We start from the raw sequence: 12,123 nt of genomic DNA on the forward strand, positions 1-12,123 counted from the left end.
GAATTACTATGCACCCGTTGTGGATGACTCTGTGGCGCTCAAAAGAATTAATGATAGAGCAAGAACGGCGCTAGGCCCAATCATTTTAGGAGGAGATTTTAATTTTATTCAGGATCTGCAATTAGATACATCTAAAAAAGCAGATGAAACCTGGGACTAAGAAGTTGATGGATCCTATTAAACAGGATCATCAATTGGTGGATCCTTGGAGAAGGGCTCATGGTGTAGCAAAACAGTTTACCTATTATTCCAGCCAATTTAGGTCAGCTTCCCATATTGATTTCTTTTTAATATCATGCTCCCTGAGCTGCTCAAATACGGAGATCATGGCTAATTCTTTCTCAGACCATTCTTTAATAAAAATAGAAATTGATTTTGGATTGGGGGCTAGAGAGAAATCCAGGTAGCAGATGGATCGACTTCTCTTAACCAACCAACAGTGGGCAGGGGATACGAAGGAATGGATTGGGGAATTTTTTTAAATTAACAGAGGAACAGCGAGTCTTTTTTCAGTTTGAGGGGCGTTTAAAGCAGCAATTAGAGGACAAATGATAGCTTTTATGGCAGCGCAAGTTAGAGAGCGTAAAGCTCGAATTGGAGAACTCCAGAAAGCAGTGGAGATTGATTTGACAAATAAAAGGAGAGGCTGATCAATCAGGGGTCAGGTAACTGGAGAGGAACTTAATAGGGCCAAACGGGAATTGAGGGAATTTTTCATCATGGAAGAGATATGCAGTACAAAAGCATATCAGCAAAAATCTTATGAAGAAAGCCAGATGGTAGGGAAATTACTGGCATGGTCAACTAGGGCTAAACAAGAAGTGGCAGTAATTAATGAAGTGTTAATTCCTGGAACTCAGAATCTAGTTTCGGGACAAGATAACATCTCTAAAATCTTTATAGATCATTATAAAGACCTCTACTCAACTGACTACCAGGTAGCTAATCATGCTATATAGTCTTATTTTGAAGATGTAGCTCTCCCTCAACTTTCAACAGGTCAAAAAGAGGCCCTAGTGGCCGACTTTTCGGTAGAAGAAATCTCCAGGGCTCTAACTCCGATGCCTGGAGGTAAGGTTTGTGGGAATGATGGTCTGCCGACCGAATTTTATAAAGTTTCTCTTCAGAATTACTTCCTTTTATGCTTGACCTTTTTCATTTTGTTAGTGCAGGTGGGGAAATTACAACAGCCTTTAAGGAATCATCAATAGTTAGCTTCGTTAAAAAGGGAAAAAATCCTAGGGAAGTTGGCTCTTATAGACCAATTAGTCTTCTAAATGTAGATTATAAAATTTTGATGAAAATGTGGGCAAATCGATTTACATCTATGGCTCAGGATGCAATTCACAAGGACCAAGCAGGCTTTATAGCAGGCAGATCAATGTCATCAAATACAAGTTTTCTTATTCAAGCATATGACTATTTTAATACTCATCGAACCCCTGCAATAATAATGATGGTTGACGCCAAAAAGGCATTTGACCTTGTGAATTGGGGAGCACTATTTTATGGCCTTGAAAAATTTGGTTTTCCAGATCAAATAATTACCATGCTTCGGAATATCTATCAAGGAGCCCAAGCCCAGATCAGGATCAATTCTAAATCTATAGATTTAATAGATATAAAACGTGGGACCCGACAGGGGTGTCCCCTATCGCCCGTTTTGTTTACTTTCTTCATAGAGCCATTAGCAGTAAAGATTAGGGAGAACATAGATATAAAAGCTCCTACAGCGGGGATGTATAAAATTAAATTATTTGCTGATGATGTGATACTCTACCTTAAACCGGAAAAGCATAATGTTGATCAAATTTTGAAGGAGTTCACTCAGTTTGAAGCAATTGGAGGATACAAAATGAATCACAAAAAAATGGAAGTATTGGCACTTAACGTTTGTTGCAACTTTCTTCCGGATATTTTGAAACAACAAGCATGCTCCCCTGAACCGATCCGATATTTAGGAATCTCTGTATCGAACCGATATGCGGATCTTTATAAGCTAAACTATGAAGCTACATTGAGCAAGATCAAAGATTTATTGGGTAAATGGGGCTTCCTCCCTCTTTCTTTGATAGGACTGGTTGCCCTGATCAAGATGTCAGTATTACCCTTATTAATTTTTCTTTTTTCCAATGTCCCGATTAAAGTTAGCGCAGCATATTTTAGAGAATTTGATAAACTTTTTCGACAGTTTATTTGGAATAAAAAAGCTTCAAGATTAAAACTATCAATTTTGCAGCTAGATACAAGTTGGGGGGGGGTTTGGCACTTCCCATACTCGAACTTATTATGAGGCAGCAATTATGGATATTCTAGTTAGTTTGCTTGATAATAGGGGGTCTTTGGATGATTTTTTTATGAGGTAAATGGCTGATGCAGCAGGGACTCAGCTTCCGGAGTTTTTAAAAACATCAAAATTGCCTAAAAAAGTAAGATATAAGACGCTTCAAGAATTCTCTTCTAGACTTCGTTTTTGTTGTTGTTGCAAAAAGCAAAATCGATGGGATTTGAATATTTGGGATTGTCAGAGGCTAGAAGCTTGGGCCTTTTTATTCATAGTAGTCATATTAAACTTTGGGAGATAAAAGGTTTTAAAGAGTTAGGTCACTTTTTGTTAGAGGCAGATGTATGACCTGGGAGGAGGTGCGGCCCAGATGTGGCACTCAGAGTAGGTTGTGTTTTTTTAGTTTCCTTCAGGTTAGATCCTGGATAAATAAATATACACCCTTAGGTAACACAGGCACCCCTTCAGTTCTTGCGTCCGTGCTTAGAATTAAATAGAGAGGCATAGGGAATTGGTATAGAGTTTTTCAAAATCAAGGGGAGCCTTTGATTGTTACTAATTTCTTAGAAAGAAAAAAAAATGAGTTGGCCTGCAATTTCTCAATCAGAGAATGGCAAGCGATTTCGCAGAATGGCAATAAGCTACTTAGGGCTGCCAATTTTAAAAGGATGGCTTTCCTGTCCCGATGCTTTGCCTATTATACACCACAGGCCCTCCATAAAATCTATCCGGAGGTGGAAAATACCTGTTTTCGATGTCAGCAAGCCGGTGAGGGCGGTTGGCTAAATATTGCCTGTACATGCCATAGATTGAGGCTGTTTTGGCTGAAATTATGTGCTGGGCCATTGTACAACTAGAACCGGAGGCGGCATTGCTTGGTTTATTAAAACAAAGCGCCAATTAGGTGTTCACAAAAAGGGGTGAAATGTATATATCAATTTCCTTTTTGGTGGCACGTTCATTGATCTTGCAGAATTGGAAAACAACCAAGACCCCAACTCTTATTGAATGGTATAAAAAAATAAAACCTGTGAGAACCTTTGAAGAAGCATATGCTAAAAGGGTGGGAGCGATTAGGAAATTTGTGTCAATCTGGAAACTTTTTGATCAAATGGAAAGGCATCTTCAGGGACAATCTGGTGTTGAATAATTATCTGGATTATGTTTATGATTAATAAGAAGGCTTAGGGGTAAGGATTATTTCTGATTTTATTTTATGAATCATACTCCCGGGTCATCAATGGTATTTCCATTTCCTTTTTTACGAGAATGGGAGTATATATCTGCACTTGCATTTGCACTTTATTTGATCATGTAAATTACACTGTCAAATGACATTTCTTTGACCTTAATTCTATTTTTGCACTTTAGTACTAGAGAAGGCTTGCACTTTAGTTTGGCTTCCTCCATATATTTGCACTAGCACTGGCACTTTGTTTAATTGTGTAAATTATGCTGCTCAATGATATTCTTAGGATTCTAAGTCAAACTGCATTTGTACTTTTGGTACAAGAGAAGGTTTTTTCCATAAACATATACTATTCAGGTGTTACCTATTTTTTATGTTGTAAGCAATCTAGCTGGGTTGGTAGGATTTTTGCCTGACTTATTCCAGCTTTTTGACATGATTACTCCTCCATAAAAAAATGATGTATTAATTGTATTATAATGTATATCGATGTTAAGGGATGCTGGCTTTAATGTATGCTGTTTTATTCTGCTCAATAAAAATACATTTTTTTTAAAAAGACACTGTCTCGAAGAGATGGGTGAAGGGTGCCAACTGCAAAAAATAGATGACCGAATATGACTGACTCAAAGCCCACCATTTACAAGACATCGTGCAAACAGCAGAGCCTAAAACTATACTTGTACCAGCTTACTATTGCTAGCTGGTATGGTATACTAAGGTATGTGCTAATGGCTTTACCATAGTGTGACCTGAAGCAACAATTCTTCCCCTTTACCATATTCTTCTAACAATTTTAACTTGATAAAAGTTCATCTATTAAGTATTGTGTCTGAATAAACAGGTATGCCAGTTCTTAGGTAGATAGTCAAACAGTTGCGTTTTGAAAAGGGCAACATAAGGGTGACCAACTTCCTCTGTGTTTCTGAGATGTTTACATTCTTGAAATGACTAAGCATGGTAAGTCAAATTATTGATAAATGAACTATAGAAATAGTGCATCTGGAAGTCATGAGTGTGAAGATACAAAGCAGAACTGTGACTTTTGGTGCAAGTATATATCATTGGCCAAGATATGTGGATCTCTGGAGATTGGTTATATCTTGCAAACTGAAAGCACTGATGCACTGTTTTACAATGGAAAAATTCCCATTTGGTGGCAGTGAACTAATGGTGCCTGTCCCACCTCACTGCCCATTCCATTGCAGACTAAAATATGGATTACCTTTGGGATCATTTCCTTCCACCAATTTTCTTTTTCGTTTATATACAACTTTTTGTGTTCTTGATTAGTTTCCATAGATACAATGTTTCACATAAAACAATAATATTTAAACCCCGCCCCCACTTTAGCAATGAATAGTTGCCTTTCTCAACCTGCCTGATGGCAGTGGACAACAGTGAATGACCACACAATTTTTTAAGTTGAACCCACTGTACAAAGAGATTATGATAGGATCAAAAATATTTACTGTATGTAACCTAGACATAATTTTGGAAACCCACTTATCAAAGGCCCCTTAGGAGTCTAAGGCCTTTCAAAACTTTTTTCCTAATCATATATCTTAAAAAGATTTCTAGGTAACCACAGCCTTATTTCAGTCAATAATGAAACATATGAGAAACTCCTACTTTGAAATACGCTATTTAAATTACCCTTCCTTTATCACTATACAAGTAAATTATATCCCACATCAGATCTTGGCTACGATTATTGGTGAAGAGCTCCGATGTTCTGAATAGACTTTCCAAAGAAAACCCTACTTTTTACTATAGCAGAATTTAGCAGTATTGTAGAAATCAGATTATTATTTAGCAGGGGTGTCTTCCCATTGGAAGAAATAATCACAACTCTTTTAAGGGTGAACACTTAAAGTCGCTAAATTAACCTGAGCCCAATCTCGTGGTAGTTGTGACACAGAGTGGCCAGGTTTAACTTTGGGCAATGTAAACTCTCTTTATTTTTTTAGGTATTTAAAACCAGTTAATTCATATAGACATCTATTTAAGAGCGTAATACAACACGTAGGCAGCCAGCACATATCTATCAGATTTATCATCAACAAGGCAAGGACTTTGAATCACAAACAAAATAACTTTGCATGTAAATTGGGATGAGTCACACTATAAAAAAATTACATTTAAAAAACTAGTTAGTACATGCTATTTCATTTCTTATGGGTGTAGCTACTCATACATCTGGCCATACAGCTGGCATTTTTCCTGTGCATACTTATATCTTATGTACAGGGGTTTATCAAAATCTAATACCTGCATACAAATTGTAGTTTTGAATGGTGGTGTTGGGAATTATGAAGAACAACTGGGTGGAATGTAAATAATCATGTGCTCCAATGTGACTGCTGAAATTCCCTGTGTGGTCAAACTCTAGTGACAGGTGCCACTAAGAGGGGCTGTTAGACACATGGCATCATTGTTGAGTGACAATCTGCCTGAATTTCTTTGGTCAGCAATTGGCACATGTTTGCTTAGTAATTTGTTTCTCACAATGCTGATTCTAGTAAGAAACACAGAGTTACGGTTCCCAAAGGTAAAAACTACAATGTTAGATGCACTCTGCCAGATGTGACACAGCCATTTCATTAACAAACACAACTGTTCAACTGTCTATTGGATGGTAGAGACTAAGGAAGCAAGAGTGCCCTCAGCTATCTTACCCTTTATGGTGGTCATTTGACATCTGCTTGGAAAGTCTTTGATAAAGGCCCTTACCACAAGATGTGAACTGTACTACAATGTCACTGGGAAATCAAGGCAGTGAGAGTTCAGTAGGAGCAGTGTTATTAGGAAACTCACCTTTGTGATTGATAATATCAGTACTTTAGGACACAGGGCTAAACTCTAAGTAAGTAATATTTTATTGTTTGGTTTATAAAAACCTTTACAATTTTCCACACAAAAAAGAACGTAGCTGCAAAATTCATAATTAAAAAGTCAAAGAGCATATCATAAAACATTCAGTCCGTGTGTTAAAATGGTAGGAACAGTAATCAGTAATTATTATCGGATACAATGAGTTGGTAAAATCTTTGGACCATTCTTTGTCCAAATGACTTTCCAAGAGTTTTCCTGATACTATCGCTAAAGGTGCCTGAAGAAGAATTAAGAAGGGGACAGGGGTCAAGGACGCATATTTCAATAATTAAAAAAGTCAATGTTTGGGTCTCTGTAAGAAGACAACTGGGCAATGCAATGGTCGATTTATCTATTAACAGGGCTAAACTCTGTCTATCACAGTAACCAGTCTAGAAGCATGGCACTGCCTATCCTACATATCTCAGGGAGGAGTGCTAGGCAACAATCAACGGTCTTGAGCACAGTAAAGAAAGTTAGTAAAATGCATTGTGATTGGCGGGGTTTGGTATAGAAATCTATTATCAACAAATAAGTCACAATGGCTGAATTTCAGGTACAAATAAGGTCTTATCTGGTGAGCATTTCAAGTAGAATCCACACAAATGTTCATAAACCAGGGCAAAGGATCATTTTTGCTAAAGTAAGATCCATACTCTGAGATAGGGAAATCAGAATTTGTGTTGTCATGATCAAGTACTGCATGGTGTCCAGGAGAACAGGTGCCGGAGCATCATACAGGTCTCTCACCACATGCCACAGATGTAAATGCAATCCTTGTTACAAATATTGTGAAATGTAAATGTTTCTCAGAGCAAAATTCATTTGTCAGTGTAGGGGTTCGATTGTGACAACAGGAGGGACACAGTTTTGTTCTCAGTCCGAAAAGTATTTACATTCTTTGTTCTTTTGAGTTTCTTTAAAGCAAGAAACAAATAAAAGGCACTAATGGGGTACTGTCTTTTGATCAGTATTCACTGTGTGATCATGAGAAAGGCTAGTAGATAGTGAGATGTAACTTCAGTTGCTGATGATTTTTAGTTTTTCCTTTTTCAGTTCTGGCAGCCAAATGGGACTGTCACGTCTCACCCATGAAGAAAAGGAGAATGATCTGGTAAGTAATTAACCTTTTTTATGCTGCCCTTCTTTCTTTCTAATTTCTTGTTCTCTTTAACTTATCTTGTCTTGCCTGCTAGTTCTCCACAGCATGAGGATAGTAGCCTTCCATCTTAGGGGAGCCCGGTTCCTCCTGCACTCAAAAAGCAGAGTTTAAATTTATAAAAAATTGAAGTGAAGGGAAAACCAACAAAAAGCGCTTTTATCACTTTTATTGCCGTCTTTAGGAGGCTAAACCTTTGAGTGGCCTGAAAGTATTTATTCTGAGTGGTAAACCCCAATATATGTACTTTTGTTTAATTTCCCCTTTCCACTGCACCAAGGGCCTGATTTAGATCTTGTCAGACGGGTTACTTCATCACAACGGTGATGGATATCCTGTCTGCTGAAATATAAATCCCATTGTATCCTGTGGGATTTATAATTCAGCGGTTGGGATATTCGGCACTGTGGTGACAGAGTAACCCGTCTGTTTTCCTTGTATAAATCTAGCGAGAGAAAAAAGAAAGCAAAATTGCTGATCTGGTTAGGAATTTCCTCCCTCCACCCCCTCTTGTCACATTATCTTTCAGTTCCATCCAAGATACTTGTGTACAATCCTTCTGTCCTACTTTTGAAACAGTGTGGCCCTGAGAGTGTCTGGGAAAATGATGGACAAATTGAGTAATTGGTGACCCACTTGGAAGAGCTATATTCCTCTTGTAACACAGCTAGAGTCTGCTACCTGCCCGGTCCACTAGAGTGCTGGGAGGCAATCAGGTTGACAGGTTTGTGGAACCATGTGCAGTTGCCTTGGGTTTCCTCTGTCTTCCACCTCCTGCCCCATGCTGTTCATGCTCATCTGGCTAATTAACTTTTCTGAAACTTGAATTTCTTATTTGCAGTATTCGTATATTGTTGACACCTAGACCCCCTAATACCCTTATGCTCCCTGAGGAAGGTGCAACCTCATCTTTGCGTTATCACCAAAACGGGCGTCGGTGCATATTCGGGAGACCATCAAGATAGGACTGTTATATATTACGTTTGTTTTGCCAACAAACTAACAAGTGACTGAATAAGAGCATTTGCTCAGGACATTGAGATTTATCACTGCCAATTTTTTCCTATAGGGATACTCAGTATAACTACTCATAGGAGCAAGCATTCACCTAAGACACTGAGATTGATTATATTATTATTCCTACAGAAGCAGACATTACGACTTGAGGCTTCTTTGTTGCATTACAGTGGTCTGGTCTTTCCAGATTTTCTTGCTGTTTGTTGTTTTTAGAATATGTTAATCGCATGTTGTATAAATGCGGTATGTGTGGAAGTCTTTGATTACAGATTGTGATATTCTGTCTTGCTGTCTGTTTCTTATAGTTTGTCCTTTTCATGTTTATAGAAACATTTACAGATGTTATCACATACTATTCAAGTCTTTGATATCTTATATGTATAATACAAATAACAGTATTTTTATTTTTTTTATTGTTTAATACATGTGTATTTCATTGCACGATTATTGTTCAAATATATGTGTATTTACCTCAGTTGCTTTTTTCAGTTATTGCTGTGGTCTTGGCTCATTCTGGACTCCTAGTGAGTGTTGTTAAGATGGCGAGAGATTCTGCCTATTAAAGTACCTTACAGGCAGTATAGTTTTCATATACCTCATCATGCTCATCTGGCTATCCAGGAAATGCTTTTTGTGGCATATTCCCGTCATCCCCAGTGACTTCTAGGTTGCCTCCATTTCTGTGTCAAAACCCTAGGGAAGAATTAATAGATAGTCTTTCTTCCTTTTCTCTTTCTGTTGTGTTGTTTGTTGTCCATCTTTTGCTTCAATAATTTCTCTTTTCTTGTCAAGATCTGGAATGGCACTGCAACTACAGAGGCAGAAGACACCCTCAGCTAAGTCTCCAGCTTCCTCACACTCAGATTGCAAAATGGTAGGTTTTTACAATAATTTACTGAGATTTAGAAAGAACCTGAAAACCTGGCTCTACCCCTGTAAATATATGAATATCAGAAATGACTCGCCAACTAGAACTGACAAGATGTCTCTCTAATTATCCGCTTACAGTTACTCGCACCAAGATTCCCACTCGGTGACAGATGCGCGTTACAAAAAATAAATATTAATAATAATATTAATAGAGATTAGTGGAATGAAATAACTATTGCTCAGGTGCTCTTTGATAAACTGCTCATTCCCAACAAGCCAAGTCATGCTTTATGTAAATGCACTCTCATTAAAAATGAAAGCATAATTTTCATTCCAATAAAACCTGACCTGTAAGGTGGCTGAATCTTGTTACCAATGTGATGTACACTCAGCTAAATAGTCTTTGGAATTCAACTAAGCAAACTCAGTTGGTGCTTGCACCTGTAAAATCAGTACAAATGGAAATGTCCCTAATTTTAGAAAGCACTCTGAGGGGGGCAAATTGTGTAGATTGTGCTCACCCCTCAAGGTTTCAAAACACTGGAGACACCAAGGCCAACTTGTTATACTTATCCAAGATGGCTGTCTGCTCTTACACTTTTCTATGCCCACGACTCTAGCAACAGTGTCATGGGTCCGGCCAGTGAGACATATCTAACACAGTATCCTAAAATCACTGGGGCACTCTTAATTTCTAACCTTTTTAAACCAAGTTATAACATTAAAACTGCAGACAATGATTAGTTAGTACTAAGAGAGAACAAGAACAACAACGTGTAGGATAAAATGTTGAAAACGTATAGGTTTTTGGATTAGGTCTTGCCAGAGGAGGCACAGTTTCTACTGTGTGAAAGACAGCTGTGAACACTAGAGAAAGGCAGGAATGACCCCTGCCTGCTCCACACGTCTCTTTTATAAACTGTTAATTAATTCTGGCACAAAATTTGATGAAATTCATTCGCAAAGTCCACATTATGTGAACTTTCCTAAAAATGTTGATATTTGGAATGACACTGTTATGTGTAATTTTTACGCAAGGGAGACTCGTTGAAGCAGAACAAGTGTTGTAAAAGACATTTTCTGCTCTAACCCCTGTGCTGTTAATATCTTGCAATACTTTTGCATATGATGGGCCGAATACACACTTTTTGTGTAAGTTTAATTTTTTTGGGGGTATTCACAAACCATGAGTTAAAAGGAAGGCTACGACAGTCGAGGTGAAGAACTCTGCACATAAATAGATAGGACAGGTCTATATTTTTATATGTGAAGTTCTCTGCCCCGACTGCAGATTCTCCCTGTATTAAACTTACTATTAGCTCGTAGTTGATAAATACCAAAAAAACACAAACGTACACAAAAATGTAAATTCAGCTTTGTGAATCAGTCTCGATATGTACACTTGCCTAAGAAAGTATGTGAATAATGGCCAAAACACCCATCATGTAATTTTACATAATTTTGGGGAAATGTTGTTAAAAAATGATGCACTATTGTGCTTATTAGAATGTCTGTCCTTTGCAACCCTTCTGCACCATGGTCGCAGCTGATCTGAAGGATTCAAAGAAGGAATCCTGCCACGGTAATATTGATGAAAAAAGATTTCTGAGTGACCTACATCTTTGTGCTTTCTTGGATTGATATACTCAGCACAGCACAAATGATTGCCCATGCTGCGTCAAAGACACAGCGCAAATGCACTGCTTCTATATGACCTGGTCAATGATAGATTTGGGACCATGACTGCTGATAGAGAGCCACGTTATTCCGAAATTTGTAGGGGTGCATCATATTCACTGTTAGTCCACACCCACATACTAATCGAAGTAGTATTAAGGTGTGACTTAGAAATGTATTACTAGAATCTGCTTAACATAAGTGTGATAAGAAATGTAACCATGTCGTAGTCATTTCAAATGTATTTTAGTTAATGCATAATGATTAGTTTTCATGTAATGTAGCGCATTAGGTTAAACATGCACCATATTAAAGTTGCACGTGTAGTCTGTTTACTCATGTATAAAGAGTAATGAAATTAATGCTTATAGTATGTTTTAGGAGTGTGTTTAACAGTGTAAAGACCTGATCGCATATACGGTTGAAGAGGAAGGCCTGTTCATTTCTTATGTTAGCTACATGTTGTAGGCTGAAAATGATTTCCCTTGGTAAAGGATTTGGGTTTCAGGAGGATAGAAAATCTTAGAAAAGTGAAAAGTTTTTCGTTCTCATGTTTCTGTTGCAGGTGCAAGGACACTTAGCTCGTTAGAGAGACTAGGCCTTTGTTTTAGGAGTTAGAATGTTACGAGAAGCCAATATGGGAGTATACCGGAATGTAGGGATGATACTTTTGGCGGAGAATGTGTCTGGGACCCAAGGTCAAGTTAACCGTTGTTGGATGGAATACAAGTTTCACTGGAAAAGTACTGGAAGAAGACCTGGCTGAAGAGGTGTGCCGAAGGGCGTGTTCTATGTTTTGGGGATTTTGTATTAGGGACAGTGCCCCGTGGGTTGAGCAGTTGAGGTTTAGGTGGGGAGCTAGAAAGAGCATCTTAGAGCGAGCTCTGGCTAAGTGAGTGTACTTCTAAGGAAGTCTTCACTTCTGACACCTTTTTACTCTCTTGTCTTGGAGGGAAAATGATAAGTAGGGATGTCACCTTAGAGATAGAGTAGGGATAGACTAATTGCTTTTCTTTTAGACTAATGACTTCTAATGTAGAGACTGGACTAATT

The sequence above is a fragment of the Triturus cristatus genome, chromosome 12 (assembly GCF_964204655.1).
Source record: "Triturus cristatus chromosome 12, aTriCri1.1, whole genome shotgun sequence".
Classification (NCBI taxonomy): Eukaryota; Metazoa; Chordata; class Amphibia; order Caudata; family Salamandridae; genus Triturus; species Triturus cristatus.